The sequence below is a fragment of the Choloepus didactylus genome, chromosome 3 (assembly GCF_015220235.1).
Source record: "Choloepus didactylus isolate mChoDid1 chromosome 3, mChoDid1.pri, whole genome shotgun sequence".
Lineage (NCBI taxonomy): Eukaryota > Metazoa > Chordata > Mammalia > Pilosa > Megalonychidae > Choloepus > Choloepus didactylus.
In genome coordinates this window covers 66,170,284-66,197,350 of record NC_051309.1, presented here as the reverse complement: position 1 = coordinate 66,197,350, position 27,067 = coordinate 66,170,284, and positions in this window count along the sequence as shown.

Sequence of the window (27,067 nt, the reverse complement as noted above, 5' to 3'; positions counted from 1 at the left end):
AATATGTTTAGTATATATTTAACTATAGATTAAAACTGAGGTCATAAAGGCATATACCTCTTTGATTTTAAAGACAATATTAAGTATACAACAGAAATTTGGAGAACAGAGAAAAGAAAATCATCCATAATTTTACTAACCTTAGAAGTCCTATAATCATTTTATTGTATTTTATTTCTATTGTTGAAATCACTGACTACATAAAATTGAATATAATGCTTTTTTGTTAATAATATATCCAATATTATTACATATTCTTACAAGGTATAATTCATAATGGCTCTACACGATTCCATGTACAGAATAAACTACAACACAATTGTTGGTTTTATTTTATTTTTACTTCACCATAAATAAAATGAACACAGTTATGAACATCTTAGTGCCTTTTACACCTTTCGTTTCATTTTTCTTGTGATAGAGTTTCAACAGTATAATTATTATGACTAAAGTTTTGAATATTTTTTCAGCCATTGACATGTATGAACAATTTTTATTGAATCTAATACTTAAAACTTGCATGCTAAATATCCTATCTCATGCATATTTTTAACAATAATAAATAATTTTGGATTTCTACTATGTTTTGTCAATATCCTAAATGAAGGTTCAGCAAACTTTTTTGTAAAGGGCAGGGTAGTAAATATTTTGGGTTTTATGGGCCATACAATTTCTGACACAAATATTGAACTCCCCTGTTGTAGCAGAAAAAAGTCATAGAAAATATTTAAATGTGTAGGGTGGCTGTTTTCCAGTAAAACTCCATTTACAAAATCAGTGGTGGGCTGGACTGGACCCATGACCTATAGTTTGCCCACCCTTTAATCAAAGAGTACTATATATTAATCTAAGTATAAAATATATTAATTTTTTTGTTATTCAAGTTGCAAATTAATTTTACTGAAGTCAAAGTGAGTAATCTGAATTTATTTACATGCATAACAGTTCTCTATAGATCAAAATATTTCCCAATATGCTCAGTTCCATCTACTTTATTTAATGACACAAGGCCTATTAAGTATAATTACAATTATAATCTGTGTCAGTGACAACAGAATATTTAATCAGATTTTTAGTATATAATTTTGTTTTAGAAACTGGTTAACAATCTACTATATGAAGTAATTATGCTTACTAAAACACTTTCCAGTTTTTTTATTACAGAACACATTTTCTCTTTCTGGCTTATGTTTCCAGGAAAGATTTATTTTTCCTTGTCCAAATATATCTGGTAACTCCTTTCATTGAAAAGTTTTGCATTTTGGGTAACTGGTACTTAGAACATTACTTATAATTTAGAAAATTAAGATTATAATTTTTAAAATATTCATTGAATATAGGCACAAAAATCAGAAATTTTAGAAAAAATATTGTTTAATACATAATTATTTTTCAAAATTATCTTTCAAAGTGATTACATTTTTTACAACTTCAGTACAGCACCCTATGATTTAGAAATAAGTGGGAAAATATGGTCTTCAGAAACTCTTCAAGTCACATAATTTTATTTAAATGCTTAGGTTTATCTTAGGAACTGTATTTAATAGTAAAGATATTGGCATATAGTGTTTACAGCAAAAATGCTTATCTATAAGATTATACTTTGAGAGAATAGATAGGTCTACATCATTGGTAATTTTAATTTAATGAGTGATATACCTAAAACTAACATTGGCATTAATATTTTTCTACCATTAACATTGCTACCTGTTTAAATACTATATTTTGATTTTAAAAATATTCAATATTGTCTGTGATTTATTTTAATTTGGAAAAAATTTACAAGTGGATAATATCCTCATTTTGCAAGTGATAAAAAGCAATAATAAATTTAAATACTCTGGTTACACATCAAAAGAAAGGCACAGCCAGAATTGCACTCAGTCCGAAGTTCTCTCCTCTTTGGACAATTCATCTTGTTGCACCATCAAAAGATAAAAGAGACTTATCCTATTATCATGATCAAGAGATTTACTTTCCTAAGAGGTACAAAAACTCAGTGACAACCTTATATTTAGGCATAGAGACTGGATATTGTGGAAAGCTACAACCTACAAATACCTCCCTTCCACTGCAAGAAGTAAAAAATTATCATGCACTTTATGACAGTATTCTCCTTCTTTAAAAATAGAAATAATCCTGGGATAGATAATGCTTATTCTATGGAGCATATAGTTCCTAGTATTGTAGTAATAAACCTGTTTTCATCTGTCTGCTTTTTTTACTGCTACCCTGCACAATACCTTTTGTGGCAATGGACAGATGGACTTACATTACAATTGTGGAAACCTGTCACAAGTACAAATGTTAGCTTGTCAAAAACTTCAGGGGACTTCAAAACAAAACATTCTGCAAGCTAATAACTCATGCTTGACTTCTTTCCATTAAAATATCCCTAAAAACATGCAAAGGCTAAAACAACTAAAAACTTTTCCCAGTAACAGCAAATAGTCTGAATTATTCAATGAAATGAGAATAATTACCATATACTACAATATTAACAAAATAGGCCAAACAATAGAGAATGTTGACACATATTCTATGCCTAGTATCAGAAGTAGGAAAAACACAGTAAGACATTTAAGAGGGAGAAGACACTCCACACCCCATTCTTCTCTCCCCAGATATGAAAAGGCAGAGTTTATATCTACTTGGAATCCAGTCCACCTAGTTTATAATAATAGATTTCTGATGTACCAGAATAACTTCTAATAACTTAAAATCTTCTGAATATCCATTTAGAAAATACAAACTCTAATCTCTATCATGGTAGTGACTAAAAGGAAACATTATAATGTGTGATTGTACATAACCAGAAATTGAGTTTAAAAGATCTCTGGGAGCTGTGCATCCTAATGTAGGTACATGTATTACCCTCTCTCTGGTGTATGGAGATGAGTTACAAATGACCTTGGATTCTTCTGAGCATACATATGTTTTCCAAATTCTGAGAAACAAGAAATAGAGCAAGAGAAGATACCACATCATCCCAGTTTATAACCACAATATGTTAACCAGTGCTAAGCTCCTATTTGGGATTCCACATAGCAAGATGGGGTCCAGATTTAGAAAAGAGAGGAGAATTTTCTCAGCACAAAGAGCATGGTCAGAGGAGATTCCAGGCAATAGATTTGTCTTCATTCGTGGATAAAAAAACAAGAAAAGAACATCTTTTTATCAATAAAACATTATGAAATTATGAAGGGAGTGTTTACTTTAGTATTTGCAAAGGAAGCCTTGCCTTAATTTCTAGCAATCAGAAACCAAATAAATTAATAGAAATCTGTCTGTGTTGTGTTCTCTGTAAAATAATAGTCTATGATATCCCTATAAATAAGAATAGTTTATTACATTGTAGAAAAGATTGAAAAGACAAAAGAAAAGGCCGAGAAGAAATGAGAACAAACAAGAATGAGAAATTCAGCAGGTTCTCTTAAATTTTGATAGCAGGACTGAATTCTATATTAAAAGCCAACAGAGCAAATTTGAGACTAGAGAAAATGCAATCTATGTTTCAAAGATGAAACAAAAGATGTTCCATGAGACTTCATAGAAAATGGAAAAGTAGTTAAAATGATGAGATGATAATTGATATACATATAGAAAATAGAATCTAATTCTTAATTAAGAATTATAACTAAATAATAAATAAGCATATGGTAGTGGAAGCTGAATAAGTAGAAAAAATCCTCAATGTAATTCTTTAGCTTGAAAATGTTTAGTATAGTCTTCAGCAGCCAAAAAAAAAAAAAAAAAGAAAAGAAAAGAAAAAAAAAAAACATTCATTAAGATCACTCAAGCATAAAACCCTTGTTAAAATAACTTGCTGTTGCTCTAATCTCAACAATAATAACAACAAAAACTCACTCCCTGCTCCCAGAAACTTTCCCAGCATTGCCTGCAGGAGAATCCAAGGGATATCACCATAAAATCTGATAATCTATGTCTTTTTCTTGAAAAACAAGCCTGAATGAGATGACGACTTCAAGATAACAGGAGACTTTGACCAAACAGCTTTTTCCCATCTATTGTTTCCTTTCTGCTTTCCTCTAGATCCTAGCCATTCCTATGTCTGTTTTGGGTTATAAAACCCCAAACTACTCCTTACTCTGAACTGGTCTTAGAAAGTTTTTTTTTCTTCCAGTTCCTTGTCGATACATCTTCAATAAGCTCACCTTCTCATCAAAGCAGAGACTTGTTTCTCTGATGTGGGATCAGGTGGGCCTGGCTATTTAGTTGCATGTTTTCTGAAGGTAACAGTAGAAAAGTAACAGTAAAAATTTTAAATGGAGAAAACACACTTGAGATGAAAATGCTAACAACATACAAGGGAACGTTATTTGAAATACATATGACAAATGCATTAATATCCATAATCTAAATTGCCCCCATCCATGATATCTACTAAAACAATCAGTTAAATTGCCCCTAAAACAAATATATCAAAGCAAGAGAAGAAATTCACAAAATAAGATTATAGTACGGTATCAATAACCTCAAAAACAAAGCTAGTAGCCAAGTAAATGCAAATTAAAACAGAACTGAAATAGCATTTTTATCAGCACCATTGTCAATATTGAAATATATTGATAAATATTCAATTGTATTTCTCAGGATCCTGTTAAGAAATAGATAGCACATGAAATATTGTTGCTTACAAACATGTTTATGAGGAAGGAAAGCACAGGGGAGAGTGAAGAATCCTAGAGCACGTAATAGCAGGAAGCTGTTGCCACACACATTTTTTAAAGGATGATATGAGGGATATACTGGGAAAGTGATGGACACCACACCCAGCTGCCATCTCCCAGCCCTCACCTTTTCCTCCTTTTCCTCTCTTGCTTGTTTGAATGCAGATGTTTTAATATGTTTCAATTTCACAGCCAGGGGGAGATATAAGGTCTAAACTGTAAAACAAACAAACAAACAAAAAAACTAACCAGAAGTGGAACAGCCTGATCATATCTTGAACTCAAAGCCAGAAACAAGCAGCCTCAGCTGCTTACCAGTGCAGGAACTCCACAAAGAAGTTGTTTGATACATGCTTTTTTTGCTCTGGAACAGGACTCCTACCCCCAGCAGTGGATAAAAATGCATCACTCAGGCAGCAAAGGGTCCATCATCTCTGATGTGAAGCCGAACAGGTGGAGCCACCATCCACCAACCCTAACCTGAGCACTTGGTCTCCCTAGGCGGAAGCCATGATGGGACCTCTTCCCCTGCTCTTTTGGACATGTAAGTAATAAAGTGGTTATGTATTAAGAATCTCTGTTGTGCCTTAGGCTGTGTTTCCACGATGCTGCCTACAACAACTTGCTCCACAGGATCAGAGCATGATTATCTGACAGGTTTCGTTTGTGTGTGTGTGTGTGTGTGTGTGTGTGTGTGTGTGTGTGTGTGTATTTAGATGGTGGAGAGAGAGAGAGAGAGGACAGAGAGATATTTGTGGCTGAAGTGACCACATGAAAGAAGTTCTCACTTTTGATCAAAGTTTAAAGGACACAGCAAACTGGGCAAGCCTGCAGGGAAAGTGTGAGGGGAAGCAATAATTCAAACTCATTTAATTATTTCTGTCTTATATCAACTCCGGGTTTTCGCAGCAAAATTATAATATAACACTCCTTATAAGGCTTCTACAAACTCATTTACTAAGTAACCCATATATCTACTAGTTTTGAGATGGGTATGAGAGAAAGCTTTGCAATCAGTTTGGATCATTCCTACTTCTTGAATATTATGAATATTGCTACTATGAATATTCATGTACAAGGTTTTTGTGTGTGTGCATGTGTGTGCATGCATTTGTATGTGCCAAAATTCTTTGTAATTCTTTTCAGTATTTACCTAGGACTGTGATAGCTAGGTCCTTTGATAAATCTATGTTTAACATTTTGAGGAAGTACCAAATTGTTTTGCAAAGCAACTGCACAATTTAACTTTCCCACCAGCAATGTATGATAGTTCCAATTGCTCCACATCTTCACTAACACTTATTATTGCCCATTATTTTTTTTTTTGTTAAAGCCTTCCTAGTGAGTGTGAATTAATACCTCATTTTAATTTTGATTTGCATCTCTCTAATGGCTAAAGCTATTGAGTCTGTTTTCATATGCTTATGGGCCATTTGTGTATCTTTTTTTGAGAAATGTTTAGTCAAATCATTTGCCTATTTTTTATTGGGTTAAATAGCCCTTTATATACCCTTGATAAAATTCCCTTATCACATTTATAACTTGAAAATATTTTCTTCCTTCTGTTTGCCTTTTCACTTTCCTGCTAGTGTCCTTTGAAGCACCAAAATTTTATTTTAATGCAATCCAATTTATCTGTATTTTAATTTGGTTCCTTGTGCTTTAGGTATCACATCTAAGAAACCATTGCCTACTCCAAGTAATGAGGATTTATTTATGCTCTATTTTAAGAGTTTGTATTTTTCAGTATTACTTTTAGATTTTGATCCATTTTTATTTAATTTTCATATATGGTGTTAGTAGAGATCCATATGCATTCTTTTACCAATACTCAGTTGTCCTACCACCATTTGTTTAAGCAGCTATTCTTTCCTCCATTTTATTGTCTTTGCATGTTTGTAAAACATAATTGACCATTTATATACACATTTATTTCTGGGCTCTCAATTCTATTCCATTAATCTCTAAGTCTATCCTTATGCCAGTACCACAAAGCCATGATTATTGTAGTTTTGTAATGAGCTCTTAAATCAGGAAGTGCAAATCTCCAATTTTATTCTCATTTTTCAAGATTGTTTTAGTTGTTCTGAGTTCTTGCATTTCCATAAGAATTTTAGGAATATGTTGTCAGTTTCTCTAAAAAACAAAAAAGGCCGGATGAGATTTTGATGGGGATTGTGATTAATCTGTAGGTCAGCGTGGGGATTATTACCATCTTGACCATATTCAGTCTTCTGATCCATGGACATGGGATATGTTTCCCTATTCCTCTCAAGGTGAAACTCTATCCCCAGACAGGGAGCTTTGAGAACAGGGATCCCTTGTCTGGTTGGCTATAATGTCAAGGATAGAGCTTCCATAACATGGAAATGAGAGGGTTTTGGTAAGGTAGATATCATACCACAAATATCACAGATTCTTGCTGCTGAGATTTAGCAGTTCTTGAACTTTTTCATTTGTTGTATGCCTTTAGGGAAATTTTCAGAGTTTTAATGATTTTATTTTTTTATAATATTTAACACTTAAATTGTTCTTTCCCTTGAGTTAGTTCCTGTGAGATTGTGAATGGACTAGAAGCAGAATAAGTATCAATAAATATAGAGGCCTATGAGACTGCATTCTGCCCTTAGAGGGTGGGGGCAGTCATGCCTTCTGTGGCATAATGGTTTCATCAAGTTAGATGGAAATATGAATTATTGTCTTTATTCAGAAGTCATAGTATAAAAGGGATTTATGTATATTCTGAGTTTATAAGGAGAGTGATTGCACTGTTTTACCTGATCAGCTAAGTATCATGCCCACAGACTTCTGTGCAATTCAGAAAAGCCTGGCGTTGATTTTGCAGAATCCCTGCCTGATTGTTTTGGGTTAGAATTGCCACTGAGAAGAGCTCAGAAGATGATTGGAATATGGAAAGGAAAGGGAAATCATCATTTTTGGAGGTTAGTGTGATCAGACAAGATGGCTCTGCAGACTTTTCCATTGTCCCTGATTCTCAATCATGATAACAAAAAATGAGAGATTAATAGATCTATGTGCTTGTGCTTTGAGCTTTTAAGATAGATGGGTGTCTTCACATACCTGTCCATTTTCTGCTGCTTCATAGTGGCTGTGAGCTGCTTTGCTCCTTGGACCTTTCCAAGATTTATGGCTCCTGCTTTAGTGCTTTAGCCTAAAGTTCATGCCAGTGTCTCAGATGCTTCAGCTGCAGCTTTCCAGATTTTCATGCGCTAGCTCCATCTAATTCATGTAAACTCTATTTCCTCTTTAGTCCTATAATATATGTAGTGGCCATTTTATTTCCTGACCAAACCAGTACTGAAATGCACACCATGCATATCATGCATATCCATGTAGTTTGAACATATTCAATTATTAAAACTATCATCTATATCTCTATATATTAATATTTAATGTTTTTGCTCTCACACTATTTTACAAAAACAGATAACCATATGAGATATGTATATGTATAGAAAGGAAAACATGCTACCACTCAATTTAAGGAAAACCTGCAGTGCTTGTCCAAATAATCACACTAGGCTCCCTTTCACATCTGACTAGGTGCTCCTCATTGCTCTCAGCTTTACATTGATACTACCATCTCCTCCTCACTGCAGCAAAGACAAATGGAGAACTAGGAATGTTTGCTTACTTAAAAATGACTTAAGTAATATATATAAATTTATTTAAGAACAATATTTAATATTATCTTTTTTCTTTTGTGTAAAGGTTCAAAGTTTGTTCTACATGCATATTTGTAATCAGTGGAAAAGAACAGGGAGATGTGTAGGAATTTCTTTAAATTTTGACATTTTTCCCCTGGGTATCCTATGTCTGATAACTGTTCATTTGAGGAGATCCCTGTACTTCAAAAGTCCACTCACATTGCTGAGGAATGACTATACAATCAGAGAAAGTCAACATCCACAATTTGCCAGTAAGGGAGGGAAATGGTTCTCAATCTGTAGCTTACTGACCTAATATCGCTTCCTTCGTATCAGGGTTAAAAATATTCCCACATGCATGCATGTCTCTTATTCTTTCTTTTTTGCCAAAGTAGCAGTGATAAGATTAACACATTCTATTCAACGGAAGTATATTATGACAGTTCCCTTTTTGATAATCCAAAGCAAGTATTTTCCCAAGCTTCTAGGAAGCCTCATGAGAAAAGTAAGAGTGTAAACTATTGCACACTTCAGAGGATAACATTATAATTGCCTGAAACATAAGAACATAGGGTTTGTTTGTTTTGTTTTATATCAATGCTGGAGTACATCAGTGAATATTACTTAGCTTAGAAAAGTGATATAGCGAAAGTTATTTCTAAGTACATTAAATATATAAACTGGCTTTCAGTTCTCTAATCAGCTTTACCAGTGTGCACTTTGAAAACAGTTGTTTGTAAGTGGGCAAGAGTAATTCTGTTTATTCAGAATTCTTGGTTGCCTTTACCTAACTTATTACCAGATCAACATAAGGCACTCACCCAATTTTACAAATTATCCAAAAGTATAGTAAAAGAAAATAAAATAAAAACTTATGGAGGGGAGGAGCTAAGATGGCGGCATAGAGAGTAGTGGAAGACTGTTAGTCCCCCCCGGAACAATTCATAAATGACCAAAAAACTAGTAAATAACTTGGAATAACTGCGGGGAGACAAATGTGACTGTCCACTCATCATCCACCAACCTGAATTGGGAGGAATGCCTGAGATCGCAGCATAAAATCTATAAGTAAAACTGTGGACGCATGCAGAGAGCTGAGAGCCAAGAGCCCCTCCCTCATGGAAGTCTCACAGTGCTAGAGAGCAACACTCTCTCAGCGCAGCTCCAACTGGGTTTTTAATGTTAACTGCTCAATACGGACAAAGAATCCTCAAAAAGCAGACAGAGGCTTTTGGTGACAACTGACCTTGGGAGAGTTGGGGGACATATCTGTCTTAGGATGGGGATCCAGAGGATCAGGTGCTATCTCCGGCTGATGAGTAAACCTGGGAGCTTTTCTGTCCCTTTCGCTCTCTGTGGAGAAAATCTCAGCCCTTTTCAGCTCACAGCACTTTGTAGTAAAGACAGCCTCAGCCATTTCAAAATCAAAACACTTTGATCAGCAGAGTCAGAGAAACAAAGAACTTATTGATATGCAGTTGACCTCTTTGGAGGGGGCACAGTTTCCCAAGAGGAAAGGGAGGGGCCCAGCTCCACTGCCCACCTTTCCAGAACCAGACCCCAAAGCCTGGGGGAGGAGAGCCTCGGGCCACACCCTCTTACCCCAGCCGGTGACAGGCTGACAGATGCACCTGCCAGGCAGTAAAGCATAGGTGTATCAATCCTCTAAGAAAAACCATCAGGGGAACCAAATACTGAATATTTCTTTCTTCTGTGACCTAACCTTGTTCTCATCTGGGAAAACCTGATTGGGGTGGCCTAGAAGGTTAGATGCCTAGACAACAGAAAAATGCAATCTACACTAAGAAAAACAAAGCAATGGCCCAAAGGAACAAACATACACTTCAACTGAGATACAGGAATTTAAACAACTAATGCTAAGTCAATTCAAAAAGTTTAGAGAATATTTTGCAAAAGATATAGAGGCTGTAAAGAGAACACTAGGCATACATAAGGCAGAAATTGAAAGTTCAAAAAAACAAGTAGTAGAATCTATGGAAATTAAAGGCACAACACAAGAGACAAAAGACACAATGGAAACATACAACAGCAGATCTCAAGAGGCAGAAGAAAACACTCAAGACTGGAGAACAAAACACCTAAAAGCCTACACACAAAGGAGCATATGGAGAAAAGAATGAAAAAAATATGAGCAATGTCTCTGGGAACTTAAAGATGAAACAAAGTACAAGAATGTACATATCATTGGTGTCCCAGAAGGAGAAGAGAAGGGAAAAGGGGCAGAGGCAATAATAGAGGAAATAATCAATGAAAATTTCCCCTCTCTTATGAAAGACATAAAATTACAGATCCAAGAAGTGCAGCATACTCCAAATGGAATAGATCTGAATAGGCCTATGACAAGACACTTAATAATCAGATTATCAAATGTCAAAGACAAGGAAAGAATCCTGAAAGCAGCAAGAGAAAACAATCCATCACATACAAAGGAAGCTTAATAAGACTATGTGTGGATCTCTCAGCAGAAACCATGGAAGCAAGAAGGAAGTGGTGTGATGTATTTAAGATACTGAAACAGAAAAACTGCCAACCAGGAATCCTATATCCAGCAAAGCTGTCCTTCAAATCTGAGGGAGAGCTCAAAATATTTTCTGAGAAACAGACAATAAGAGACTTTGTGAACAAGACACCCACCCTACAGGAAATACTAAAGGGAGCACTACAGAGTGATAGGAGAAGACAGGAGTGCATGGTTTGGAACACAATTTTGGGAGATGGTAACACAGCAATGTAAGTACACTGAACAAAGATAACTATGAATAAGGTTGAGAGAGGAAGGTTAGGAGCATGTGAGACACCGGAAGAAAGGAGGAAAGATAAAGACTGGGACTGTGTAACTTGGTGAAATCTAGAGTGTTCAACAATTGTGATAATATGTTCAAATATGTTGTTTTACAAGGGAGAACAGCAAATGTCAAACTTGCAAGGTGTTAAAAATGGGGAGGCATTGGGGGAGGGATGCAATCAATGTAAACTAGAGACTGTAACTAACAGAATCATTGTATTATACTTCCTTTAATGTAATAAAGGTGATATACCAAGGCAAATGCAGATAAGAGGGGGGGATGGGGAGGCATGTTAGACACTTGACACTGGTGGTGTTGTCTGACTCTTTACTTTGATTTAAGGTTACTTCTCCTTTTGCTACTTCCTAGCTGCCATTTTTTTTCCTCTTTCTTTTGCCTCTCTACCTTCCTTGACTCTCCCTCCTGCCTTGTGGAAGAAACATAGATGCCCTTATATAGATAGTGGTGACGGTGGTGAACACATAAACATGTGACCATACAGAGAACCATCGATTGTTTACTTAGGAAGGAATATATGGTGTGTGAACAAAACCATCTTAAAAAAAAATGGGTTGATGACAAAACCTCAAAGACAATATACTGAGTGAAATAAGCCAGACACATAAGGACAAATATTGCAGGGTCTTACTGATAAGAACTAATTATAATATGTAAACTCAGAGACATGAAAAATAAGGTACCAAGATATAGGATGAGGTTTAAGAATGGGGAGCGGTTGCTTAGTATGAGGAGAATGTTCTACTAGGATGAACTTAAATGTTTGGAAATGAACAGAGTTGTCAGTAGCAAGATGTGAGAATAACTAGCAGTGCCAAATGGTGCGTGAATGAGGTGGAAAGGGGAAGCTCAGAGTCATATACATCACCAGAAGGAAAGTTGGAGATCAAAAGATGGGAATGTATAAAACTGAATCCTATGGTGGGCAATGTCCATGATTAACTGTACAAATACTAGAAAACTCTTCCATGAACCAGAACAAATGTACAATACAACTAGAAGTTAGTAATAGAGGGGCATATAGGGAAGAAATATATACCTATTGCAAACTATATACTACAGTTCGTAGTATTTCAACATTCTTTCATAGACAGTAACAAATGTACTATAACAACACTACGAGTCAACAATTGAGGGACATAGGTTAGGGATATGGGAGGATTGGAGTTTCCTTTTCTGTTTCTTTTTCTTTTTTTCATCTTTCATTTTATTTCTTGTCTGGAGTAATGAAAAGTTCTAAAAATTGAACAAAAATTAAGTGTGGTGATGGATGCACAGCTGTATGAGGGTACCAGGGGCAACTGATTGTACACTTTGGATCTTTGGATAATTGTATGGTATCTGAACAATCCCAATAAAAATTTAAAAAAAATTATGGCAATTAGATATGACAATAAATTCTTACACCTGGTATATTGGTTGGTGTTATTGTTGGGTGAACAAACTTTACAAAACATGATTTTATGCAGAATAATCAACTACTAAAACCAATAATGACATTTCAAAAAAGGAACTATTTGGAGTTTCTTCACTCATAAAATCTAATATTTATTTCCAGCTCAATTACTTAAGGATTCACTAGAGTATTCAAATGAGTGAAACACTCATCCTTTTTACGTCAACCCAGTTTCTACCCTGAGATCACCTGGCATCTCTATGCATTTTAGCATAATTCTAAGAAAACTTCAGCATTATCTTCTATGTGCTAGGAGAAAAGAGAATGCCAGAGTTGAGAATTTGCTTTAAAATCACCTGTGTAAGAAACTAATAACAATGAATGAAAAGAAAAAAAAAAAAAAAACAGAAAAACTATTGCTTAATATTATTCGTAATCCTGGGTAGCATTTATAATAATTACTGTGTCATCAGTGTAAATATCATATATTGGTTATGATGGGGTGATTGGGATATGCAAATAAAACCAATAAATAAATAGTTCAGGGCTTATTTATTGGTTATTTTTGAGATCCCAGCCATAACCAACATATTTCTGATCAGTGCAATTTAGCTGCAACATCGATAATGTGTCTTTTTATGTATATTTGTATTAATTAATTTTCTATTACCTACCAGATTCATCAACCTGAACTGATCCCTTCTACTGCTGTCTATTCTTAACAAAGTAGACTGATTAATGCTGTTAAATAAAATGTGAGACTATGTCAGACTAAAAATGTTCCCGATCTCACTCAGAGATCTTGACATTCATTATCTGGATGTCAAGCACCATAAACTTAACATCTTTAAAACTAAAACTTTAGTTCTAGTTTAAAACTAACCTAAAATTATCATCTTTCCATCTCAGCACTTCACTACTCTCATCCTAGTCACCATCATCTCTCACCAGGCTTGATTTAATTGCCTTCTACCTGGTCATCTTAATTCAGCATTGCCCACTTTCATTCTAATCTCCACAGAGCAATTTTAGTGATTCTGTCACAATGGAAATCATGGAATGGTACTATTTTGTATGCAACTCTGCAAAGTTTCTCATTTCATGTAGAGAAAAATCAAATTCCCATATAAACTCGAGAGCAATCTTATGCATCTACCTCCATAATCTTGTTTTCTATTTGACTTGATCTCTTATTACTTTCCTCCAACTCTGCTTGAGCCATCTTGGACTCTTAACTGGACTTCCTTGGGGTTTTGCTCTTCTAAAGACACTTTATCTACAGATTTGCTGCTTCATCTCCCTTTAGTCTTTACTTTAATATTTACATTTTTCATTGAAGTCTTCTCTGTCAACACCTCTTATGTCTGGTACTCCTTATCAAACTTTCTACTTTAGTTTTCTCCTGAGCATTTTTATAACTATCCAACACTATACATAATTTAATTTTTGTTATCTCCCCTACTGAATGTAAGCCCCATGAACAGATGATGTATGTTTCTTTTGTTCATTGCTTTATACTTAGGGTCTGTCTACTGAAAGAGTGCCTGATACAAAGTGATATTCAATAAGTATCCATCAATGAATTAATAAAATACATTTTTTAAAAACCTTGATGTGATGCAATTGCAATGTATTTGCTATTTGACAATATGTAAATTTTCTTTGCTTAATATAAGAATAATATAACCAAATTTATCTATAATTACATACTTTATAGAATTGACATATATATTTTATTATATTAGCTGCATTAGGCAGCACATTGCCACCTACAAAGCATACCAACATAGAGCACATGAAAAAGCCTAGAGATTCTCCAATGTATTTCACAGATTCACTCACTGGAAATTATCTCAGTGTTCGCATCTGGGTTTTTAAAACCATTTAAAATATATCTGCTTTCTTCTTGGCAAATGTCTGGCAATTACACTATTTTTTATCTATAAATTTATCAGTAAATTCATATTCAAGTTAGAGTATGCATAATTTGCATTAAAAAACAGCATTTCAGATGAATGCCAAGTCCATCCATTGAACTGTTATTTAATTTAGGCTTTCCTCATTAAGGAGAATAAAAGGTCTTTCATTATATGGGCACAAACTTTAAGGAAGGAAATTATGTGGCATCTAACTACTGATTTGAAAATTTTTCTAAAGTTTATTGGGAGATAGAATATAAACACTGGAACCCACCAGAAAAGCTTTATGTAGCACAAATATACAACTAGTAGACTTTGGGGATTAACATGACAGTTTTATTATTCAAAAGCAAGAGTAGACATTGAATGTATCCTAATTAAATGCTTGGTTCTGAATTCTTTACAACACTTATTAACTTATGGTGCTGCCTGAGGAGAATGACACTGAGAATACACAGGTTAAAACAGAGGAAGAAAATGTTTTGTTGAAAATATTGATTCATTTTATTTTAAAAAGGACATCTTGAAGGTAACATCAGGACTGCTGAAATGTTGTCACCAACAGACACCTGCTGCCTACCACAGTTGACAAGAGTCTTCACTGGCTTTGTAGAATTCATGCTCAATTTCCTGCATTGAAGTAAAACAGTTCCAAGGCACTTACTTCTTTTCCTGTGTCTGGCATTTTTGTTTTGTTTCGTTTTCTCATCTTCTGATGAGAGAGAAATCAGTGGATTTTAATTTGATAACAGGAGAAAATTACATTGAATTCTTCATTGTAGAATATAATATTATTTTGTGTTCAGATGAATAAATAAAAATCATCAATAATGTCTCTATTGTTAAGCGTAATACTGAGTATAATTTTTGAGAGGAGAAAAAGGATTTCAAAGAACATGTAAGGATCTCATTTGGGGATGTAAATTCTTAATTACAGCCATGACATTATTTGAGACAAAAGATGTCTAATAGAAAATATTTTCCCTATTGCCATGAATTAACTGTGCCAAATTTCTTTCAAGATACATCCTTATTTCTGATCTGATTAAAATGTTAATTTTGGTGGGCTCAAAAGCCCTCTATTAATTATAAAAAAATTACTAAGTTCCTTTTCTCAAATAAGAGTTAGCTATTTCCCACCATTATGCAGTTTTTCTGTAAAAGTTCAGTGAGAATAATTTGCAAAATAATATAAGGAGTTTTTTTTTTTTTTTTTAAGTTGCAAAGGAAACTACTGAATTCACATAATATTTAACTTCATGTAAACTCTTCTATTGCAATATGGATATTCAAATATTGACATAAGTATTATAACAAATTAATTTTTATTTTATTTTTCTTAAACTACTCTTAGCCAATAAATATCATCTATGTGCAAAAGGGGACATTATTTGTATTAGTTTAGGCACTTTATTTTAGTGTCAAAAAATCTTCAACTTTTTTAAATCTTTTAACACAAGAGTTAAATATTGGATGGAACCTGTAACTAAAAAATCATCAATAAGTGAGAACATACATTTGCAGTCTTTTGTCACCACATATGTCTGAAAATATGCCTCATTCTTTGATATTACAGATTGCTTTCTTTTGCTTTCTCATTCACATGTTAAAATATGATTGCCTTTCTTTTCCTGATTTTATATAATATTATTCTAGTCATATTCAAAGGCTGACAGAAAACTGTGGATCAGAATTCTGAATTTCCAAAAGAGATAATTTGACTGCTACACTTGTATCAAATGTCTAGCTATGGCATTATAGGCTCATGGCAGGGAGGGAAGCTTTATAAAATACAACAAGCCTGTCAAGGGCCTGTCTCTGTAGATCTCAGAGGACAGTGTCTTTGTTTTCTGACTGCCAAAGCAAATAACATGCAATGGGTTGGCTTAAACAATGGGAATTTATTGGCTTGTAGATTTAAGACTAGAAGTCAAGATGAAAGCATTATCAAGGTGATGCTCTTTCTTCCTGAAGACTGGAATTCTGGGACTGGCTGCTGGTGATCCTTGCTCCTTGGCTCCACATAGCAATGCACATGGCAACCTCTCCTAGGCTCTCCCTTGTCTCTGAGACCCACTGACTTTCAGCTTCTGACTGTTTCCTCTGTGGCTTTCCTTCTATTTGTCTGAATTTCATTCTGCTTGTAAAGGACTCCAGCAATAGGATTTATGATTCAACCTGATTGAGCTGAGCTGCACCTTAAATGAAGTAACCTCATCAAAATTTCTACTAACAATGGATTCACACCCACTAATATGCATTAAGTTTAAGAACATGTTGTTTCATGGGTATATCATTCCAAACCACCACAGATGGAAAGTTGATAAATGAGCTTGGGAGGCATAAATATTATTAAATAGCGAAGCAAATATACAATTTATATATTCAAATGCAGTGATTCAAAAAAACTATATCTTAGAAACAAAGAAGGATTTGACACATCAAATTTTAGGTTCATTGTTTTCTGTATATTGAATAAGGATGTAAAGTAGAAGTTTTTTGTTTGTTTGTTTTCTTTAATGTTTCTAGGTTTATCAGCCATGGAATTTTAAAACATTGACATCAAGATTTACAACTTCAACTGCAACCATTTCAAACTGCAAGCATATCTTCATCAGTAAGAATTGAGAATTATGTGCTCAAATGGTCTAGATTGGAATCTTGGTTCCACCAATAGCTGTGTTCCCATAAACACATTTCATGACTTTGCTGTTTCTTATATTTCTTCTCTCTACAAAGGTAACAAAACCAGTTCTTAACCTCATTGTTTTCTTGTGAAAGCTAACTAATGAAATGTACCAGCTTTTTGAAATTCTGTTAATATATTATGTTAGTTTATATGGAGCTTAAACATAATAGATGATGCTAATATAATAAAGAATTGGTGTTGATTCATACCAAATTTTCCCCAAATTTAATTTTCCTGGGTGTTTTAATTTCATAGTTCTGGCTGATTTGTACATTTTTACATTTTTGTCATATCTACTTAACTGAACAACCAAGATGATTCCTTGTACATTTTATATTAATTCTCTGCTCCCCTGTTGCTCATTTCAAGATAAAATACTATATTTATTGTAGTGTTTTTTACTTTTTTGTAACTTACCCTATCTTCCAGCTGCACTATTAAAGTTATTAGGCTTCTTATTGTTATTTCTGGTTCTCTGATTACCAAGTACATATATTAGAGTTCTCTATGCATAACCTCTTCCTTAATCCTTGATTTTAAAGAAGCTGAGGTTTTCCAGGAACTCATATATCACACTGTATCAGAAACAATACTTGGAATAGTGCTTGGAACATAGAATACACTCAAGGAATATTAGTTATTATTATATTACTATTATTCTGTTCTCTGTCCCTCAAAGTCTAGTTTCTAAATCAAAGGGAGTAAAGGCCATATGTTGACTTAGTCAACATAGATGATCTGAATGCTTTTTAAGATTAAGAAATTTTATATATGCTGTAGGTACAAAGATGAAATTGTCTCTGTATAAAGCTCATGGATGTTAACAGATATATTGTGATGTTTAATACCATTACAGAAATTTAAAAAATAATTCTTCTACAGGAGCAAATTTTATTTGCATTCATTATAGTCAGGTGGGAGAGACACAGGTGAAGTTTTAATGATAAAGGGGTAATAGGTGCCACACAAACAGAATGTGCAGATTCAGAGGCTGTGTAGACAAGGTAGAATTACCAGATTAAAAGCATGATGCTTACTTTAATTTCCAAAAAAACAAAAATGAGATATAGATTAAGTGCATCACAGGCAATACTTCAGTCACACCTGCACTAAAAATTATTCATTTTATGCAAAATTCATATTTCCCTGGTATTCTATATTTTCATTTGCCATATTGCCCTACAAGATATTCAGATGGAGGGAAGGTATACAAAATATAGCATATTATCTTGAAATGCTTGGAAAGGAAGAGAATACTGAAAGGATAGAAGGAGGTTCTTATAATGTTAAGAAGTGTTGTGTGAATGGAAGGAGAAATATTTTCTCTGTATTGGTTGATGATAACTTTGGAAATTTAGATTTGTATTTGTCAGTAGTGAGTCTAATAGGGATTTTCTTCTTAGACCTGAAGGTAAGCTAGATATTTTTAAAAGCTCTCCTTCCACAAACCCCTCAAATATTGGTTAAAATATATGCCAAGAAATGTACTTTTAAAGCATTCTTACACTTACAGAAAAGCAAGGAAGCATACCAAGGATCTGTTCACCATTGCCCCCTAAATATAAAGCCTAAGCTGAAACTCAGCAAGATCCAGATACAAATATAATGAACTTAGATATTTAGAGATTAATACCTGCCGAAGAACACACTGGAAACAGTCCTTGCCCCATGCAAACTGGTATCATTGACCATGAAAACTCTTAAGACTATTATTAGTATTAGTATTAGTATCATTATCATCATCATTAATATTTTATTATTTAAGTTTTCAATTCTGTAGCCACAGTAGTGTTGTTTTTCTTTGTTTTGGTTTGTTATCCTGTCTGGGGAAATAAGCATTGTTTTTATTTCTGGACCAAAAACAGCTATATAAGTAAGTAGTGACATCTGTTTCATGTGATTTCTTCTTTGCTTTTTAAATACTATGGTTTATGTCATACTGAAATATTAGTCAAGAAAACTGAGAATTAAAATGAATAAAATGTTCTGGGAAAATATAGCATTCTAAAGAAAAATATACAGCTGCTATTAAATGACAATCTATTTGGAATAGGTAATTCTATACCAGTAAATATTACACATATGCATTTCTTTTGACATGCAATAATGATATACAATTAATGTAAACATAAAACCACTACATATATTATTAACCTTGCCCATTTCATTATTCTGAAAATCAATTCTAAATGATTTCCAAATATTGAAAAGCCAGGAAATTATTTTCAGTATACTGTGAATCCATTTGGAGAACAGAGTGATAGTAAGCCCACACAAAAAAAGAAAATTTGTGAATTTTCCAGTGTGATATTCTGTCTATAGTGATTTATATAATCTCTAGCTAAGCCCTGAATCTGGAATGTATAATTCTTGCAAAGCCAAGAATAAAATGGGATTAACTGGAAAACTGATATGAGGAAATCTTATGCATCTTATAAATTGATGAGGCACTGAATTCTCTGGAACTGTTAAACCATAGATTTATTCTATAATTAATAGTTTGCTTTGTGAATGTTAGATTTAATTATTCAACTTGATGTTATTAAATCTCACTCCAAAATTAATTAATGGCACTATTTAATATATTTATTTATTAACATGTGTTCTTGTGTGTCAAACTTATATATGCAATATATCCATATCCTGTGACAAACACTTTCACTATATTACTTAATTCAAATGCAGTTAAATCTAGGATATAGACTGTAATATGTCATCAAACTTTCTCTTACTATTTGGAAAGTTTTAATTATATTAAAACTATTAAGATATTATACAATGGAAAATAAGGATAGGCAAATATATTTTGTTTGGTTCAAAAGATTACAAATCACAGATTCAGTAAATAGTTGATGAGAAATCATGAGGAAATTTTGATGTTCTTAAAAATTTTGATACTTAAGCCCTCATGAGGTTATCCTTTGGTAAACTATAAACTTAGATAAATAATTCTTCTTCAAGATTAATGTATACTTTACAGCTTTTATAAAATTGGTAGGTCTGAGGATATAACACACAGAGTAACATTGCTTTAAAAATTTATCCACAGATATAACTTATTTTTTTGACTAGAGAGTGTAAAATAGTTAAATTATGGTATAAAAATTCACTTATGTTGTTTACATTTCCACTTAAAAGTTTAATGTATATTTGAGATAATTATATATAAGCATATGGCTTCCTTAACACATTTCCAAATTATCTGAAATTAAACATATAGCATCTGAAAATATGCACACACATACATATATATGCGTAAACAAATACATACATATATATTCACACTACTTATAAAAATATATATTTAACCCAGATAGTTAAAACCTAAGAAAATCAGTATTTTCAAATGCATGGTTTTGTAGTTTAACATTATTATGCTAACTCATGTTTACTGAGTACTTTGGATGAACTAGGTATTATGCTTGAATGGGGACATCAAAGATAATATAGAAAAGCTCCTCTATTTGAGATAGCTGACAGTATAGCAAAAAGAGCTATAAGTATAATCTGCCAAACATCATTGCAGGTGGTGAGGGTTAAAATAAATATATATTTAAAAGCTAGGGGCTGAGATTGAAAAATGCAGAATGAAGTTTTCAAGGATTATTTCATGGATAATTTAACTTTAAAACATCCTTTAGAAAAAAGTTAGTTATCAACAGCCTGGGAAGGAGAAAAAGGACATTCTTCCATTTTGTTTTTAATACAATTTTATTGGAATATATTCACATACCAAGTAATCACCAAACATGTATAATCAGTGGTTCACAGTATCATCACATACTTGTGCATTCATAAGCATAATCAATTTTTGAACATTTTCATTACTCCAAAAAATAAAAAGAAGCATAAAAATCAAAATCAAAAAGCACCTAAAACATCCCACACCCTTAATCCCCCCTAGTATTTTTTTTATTTTTTGTTTTTGTATTCTTACTCATCTGTCCATACACTGGATAAAGGGAGTGTCAGTCACAAGGTTTATGCAATTACACTCTCACACCTTAAGAGCTGTATAGTCACACAGTCATCTATAAGAATCAACATTCCTGGATTACAGTTCAACAATTTCAGGTATTTCCTTCTAGCTATTCCAATACACTAAAAATTACAAAGGGATATCTATATAATGCTTAAGAACAACCTCCAGAATGACCTCTTGACTCTATTTGAAATCTCTCAGCCAAGGAAATTCTATTTTGTTTCACTTCAATTCCTCCTTTTGATGAAGAAGGCTTTTTCAATCCCAAGATTCCTGGGCAAGTCTCATCCCTGGGAGCCATGTCCCACATTGCCAGTGAGACTTAAACCCCAGGGAGTCATGACCCATGTATGGGGGAGTGCAGTGAGTTTACCTGCAGAGTTGGCTTAGAGAGAAAGGCCACATCTGAGCAACAGAAGAGGTTTTCTAGGGTTGACTCTTAGGCATAATTATAAGTAGGCTTAGCCTCTCTCTTGCAGGAATAAGTCATAAGGACAAACCCCAAGATTGAGGGCTTGGCCTATTAAATTGGTAGTCTCAATGCTTGTGAGAATATCAGTAATTCCCCAGGTGTGTAAAAGAAGGGAGCCAACCCCATCTCTCTGTTCCTGCAAGAAGTTTTTTATTGGCTTTTTAGCATAGGATTATATAGCATAAGCATTCTTTGGGCTACATAATGTTTTTCCCATTTCCCCAGGCAACTGTGTTTGTTCTAAAATCACAAGACTAGCATGTTTACAATCTTCGGGTGCAAGCTTGAGGACAATAGTAATCTCAGGGAATGATCTCTTCTGAACCAGGTGGGAAAGCAGGGGCACAGAAGGAGCCCGGCATCATTCTCTAACTTAATTGCCTGCCATCAGGCGCACAACGTCTTGGTGCCTACCTTCAGGCACACAATGCCTTGGCACCTGCCCCCAGGCCCAAAATGCCTTGGTGCCTGCCTTCAGGCACTCAATGCTTTGCCCTTCTAACCTGGTGCCTGCCTTCAGGCACACAATGCTTTGGACTTCTCCCAGCCTGGTGCCTGCCTTCAGGCACACAATGCTTAGGAGGCGGCCTCCCTGAGTAACTTGCCAAGCAAAGGAAACTTCTGTGCCTCCACATTTCCCCCTTTTGATTCTGATTACAATTTTGTGTGATAACATAAAGCTCATTCATAGGGATATCATGGGGGTTCCGGGAATGAGCGCAACATCTTCTTAGGCTGGTCCACCTGCACTGGAGTCCTAAAAGCAAAGCACAAGATATAGCACTAAGTAAGAGCCATTTAGCTATAGAGGGTAGAGAAAATATGTGACCCCAGGAGCTTGGGTCTAGCTGTTGCAAATGATTTTGTAGAGTATTGATAGCATTTGTTTGCTGTTCATTGATTCAGGTGGCATGGAGCATTTCTAAAATTTGTGCTTTTAGATTATCCACATCGCTAGTTAAATTATCATGAAATGCTCCCCACAATTGTTTTTTAATATTCCAAGTGTGACGTGCATGATTCCATTGCAAAGGGTTTACGCAGATGGATGTCATCTGTCAATCACATCTTAAGGTAAGGTGCCAGGCAAGGGCATCTTGCCATTCACCTACACATTCAACTGCAGCCTCTAGGGCTTGAAGTTGGGTTAGGATTTTCTGATCAATGCTTTGTTGAGTAATAAATTGTTGACTAACATTTTCAATAGCAGAATTTACAAAGTGAGCTGTTTGTACAGTTTGGGTGATAGCTACTATGGACGCAGTAGCAGAGGTTAAAATTACAACAGTGGGTATAAGAACTGCAATTAGAGTAAATATCAAATGGGGGACATAAATTCTTTGCAAAGCCTGTTCAAGAACAGCAAAAGAAGAGGAAGATTGCCATTCTCAAGTTAAATTCACTGGTCTAAAATGTGCACCCTTATCAGCTGTTGGCAGAGGAGCCGATGGCTCAGAAGCAGAAGACACTCATCAGAGACAGTTGTGGTCTCCCTTTTAGGTACCTCAGTTTCAGAAAGCTCAGTTCCAGCAATATGAAGAGGAGCCAGGGCAGTACAAACAGGAGCCCATGTAATAAATGTCTTAGAGGAAATTTTCTGTCCTTGCTCAAAATCACATTTTAAATTCCTTCCAATTCATTCCCAGACGTCTAGCTCTAATGTGTCCTCATCAGGAAACCAAGGGTTATTCTGAACAACATCATGTAACAAAGAATGCAAAGTGTCCTCAGAGACAGAAGTTCTGCTAGTCTGCAGCAGCCATTGTAGGGTTAATACATACTGGCGCTGGGGAACAGTGAGAGACTGACCCATAATTGTTGAGTGGCTGAAACTACTGAACCACTGCAAAATAAATCGCTTATACTTACTGTGCAGCTTCCAAATGTTGTGGTCAGGATTGGAATTTCCCCATACGGGCCACCAATTGTGAAAGAAGGGAGCTGACCCTGTCTCTCTGTTCCTGCAAGAAGTTCTTTACTGGCTTCTTAGCACAGGATTATATAGCATAAGCATTCTTTGGGCTATGTAATTGTTTTTCCCATTTCCCCAGGCAATCGCGTTGGTTCTAATATCACAAGACTAGCATGTTTACAACCTTCGGGTGCAAGCTTGAGGACAATAGTAATCTCAGGGAATGATCTCTTCTGAACCAGGTGGGAAAGCAGGGGCACAGAAGGAGCCCAGCATCATTCTCTAAGTTAATTGCCTGCTGTCAGGTGCACAATGCCTTGGTGCCTGCCTTCAGGCACACAATGCCTTGGCACCAGCCCCAAGGTCCACAATGCCTTGGTGCCTGCCTTCAGGCACACAATGCTTTGCCCTTCTAACCTGGTGCCTGCCTTCAGGCACACAATGCTTTGGACTTCTCCCAGCCTGGTGCCTGCCTTCAGGCATCCAATGCTTAGGGAGCGGCCTCCCTAACTAATTTGCCAAGCCAGGGAACCTTCTGTGCCTCCACACAGGTGGAAAAGCTTAATATTTCCACATTTTTCCAAAGTCCCTTAAGGAGCCTATGCAAATACATTTTTTATTCTCTGCCCAAATTACTCTGGGAAGTATTAGAGCATTACACTAGCCTGTACAAACCAACAAGATCTCACTTCCTTTTCAAGATTCCATGTAATTATGGTATTCAAAGAAACTGACCATATAGATTGATTTTGATAGTAAGTTACAGAAAATGTAAATTTTGCACCAAATAAACATCTATTCCTTTGGTCTCACACAGAAGTTGTGAGAGAGAATTATTGTCCTTTATCCTTTAGTCTGATTTGTCCTAGTCCTAACCAGATCAGCTGTATTCATATCTCTAATTGAAGGCTGATCTCTTTTTTTCACCTTTTAAAGAGTTGCTGTATGAGGTAATACTGACTGTGTTGGTTTGGATGTATCATGTCCCCTAAAATGCCATGATCTTTGATGCAATCTTTTGGGGCAGATATATTAGTGTTGATTAGGTTGGAATCCTTTGAAGGTTTCCATGGAGATGTGACTCAATCAACAATGGGTGAAATATTTGATTAAATTATTTCCATGGAAATATATAACCCACTCATTCAGGGTGGGTCTTGATTTAATCACTGGAGTCCTATAAAAGAGCTCACAAACAGAAGGACCTCAAAGCAACTGAGAGAGACATTTTGGAGACAGCTGCTAAAAGCAGACTTTTGCGGAAACTTTTGAGATGTTAGCCCAGAGTTTGCTCCTGAGAAGCTAAGTGAGGACAAACACCCCAAGAGCAACATTATGAAGAATGAATAGGAGCTAAGAGAGGAGATGGAACACAACTTAGGAGCAAGCAGACACCAGCCACATGCCTTTCCAGCTAACAGAGGTTTTCTGCACACCACTGGCCTTCCTTTGGGGAAGGTATACTTGGGTTGATGCCTTAATTTGGACACTTTCATGTCATTCAGACTATAAACTTGTTAACCAAATAAACTTCCTTTATAAAAGCCAGTCTATTTTTGAAATTTTGCATAATGACAGCATTAGTACACTGGAATACTGACTTTCATAGCTACAGAACTGTAGCTCTGAGTCTCAGGTGTCACAGACATACCCAAAGTTCCAGGGAACTACCTGGTTACACACAAAGAGCACAGCATCTAAGAATTTAGAAATAACCATAACAACTCAGGAATAGATGTGACTGTTGTAAAAGCTTACAATCTAGGAACCTTTACAATAAGCCTTTCCCTGATAACCTGTGCTCACAAATTCAATTCTAAGAGTATACACATTGTATTTAGTCCATCTTAGTGAGGTGCTATAATATTAGTCTTTTTGTTTCTGGCTTATTTCCTTCAGCATAATGTCCTCAAGGTTCATTCAGCTAGTTGCATGCCTCAAAACTTCACTCTTTCTTGCAGCCACTCAATACTCCATTGTATGCACACACCACAGTTCACCCTTCCATGCACCCATTGATGTACCTTAGGCTACTTCCATCCATTACAATTTATGACAATCCACTGCCATAAACAACATTGTGCAAATGTCCATTTCTGTCCCTGTTTTAAGTTTTTCCAAGTATATTCCTAATAATGGACTTGCAGGATCATATGACAACCATATAGTTGACATCCTGTGGAATAACCACACTGCCTTCTATATGGGCTGCATTATTCTACTTCCCTACCAATAGTGAATAGGTACAACCCACCAGCAATTGTATTTTTCTATCTATTTTTTAAACAGTTTTATTCACACAACATGCAACCCATCCTAAGTAAGCAATCAATTGTTCCTGGTATAATCACATGTTGTGCATTCACCACCACAATTCATGAGGATAATTCCATTTCATCTGCAAAGAGAGAAGAAGTGGAAAAAAATGAAGAATAAAAAATATGAAAATAAAAAATTAAAAAAAATATGTATATCCAGTTTGCTGAATATGAAAATCTTGGTTGACAGTTTTTCTCTTTCAGCATCTTAAATATATCACACCACTGCTCTCTCACATCCATGGTTTCTGCTGAGAAATCCTCACATAGTCTTATCAAGTTTTCCTTGTAAGTGATGACTTGCTTTTCTCTTGCTTTTGGAATTCTCTCTTTGTTTTTGACATATGACAGTACGATTAGTAAGAATTTTGGAGTAGGTCTAATCATATCTATTCTGTTTGGAGTATGCTGTGCTTGAATCTGTAATATTATGTCTTTCATAAGAGATGGGAAATTTTCAGTTATCCTTCATTGTTCTTTCTGCCCCTGTTCCCTTCTCTTTTCCTTCTGGGACACCCATGACATGTATATTTGTGTGCTTCATGTTGTCATTCATTTCCCTGAGACTCTGTTCATATTTTTCCATTAGTTTCCCTGTTCTTTTGTATGTAGGATTTCAGATGTCTTGTCCTCTAGTTTACTAACCCTTTCTTCTATCTCTTCAAATCTGCTGTTTTAAGTCTCCATTGTGTTTTGTATCTCTTATATTTTGTCTTTAATTCCCATAAGTTCTACCAATTTTTTTTCACATTTTTGTGTTCTTTCTTATGTTTGCCCAATGTCTTCTTTTTATCATTCATTACTTTTGCCATATTTTCTTCAACTCCTGGATTTGATTTTTGAATTTGTGTTGACATTTTTATTTGAACATCTTTAATTAGTTGTTTCAATTCCTATATCTCATTTGAAGTTTTAGTTTGTTCCCTCTACTGAGCCATATCTTTATTTGTCCTAGTGTGACTTATAATTTTTTTGGTATCTAGGCATCTGTTTTCCTTGGTTAATTTATTCTAGAGGTTTTTTACAGTCTTTTACCTAGGGATTTTTTGTTGGATGGATTTTTTTTCTCTGTCTGTTATTTGGTGTTCCATTCAACTTATTCTACACCTCTAGCATAGCTTCTGCTTAACTGATCATATTTTTTTAGCTTTTGGTTTTCTTGTTCTTGCCCTGCCCCTATGGAACACTTTTTTTG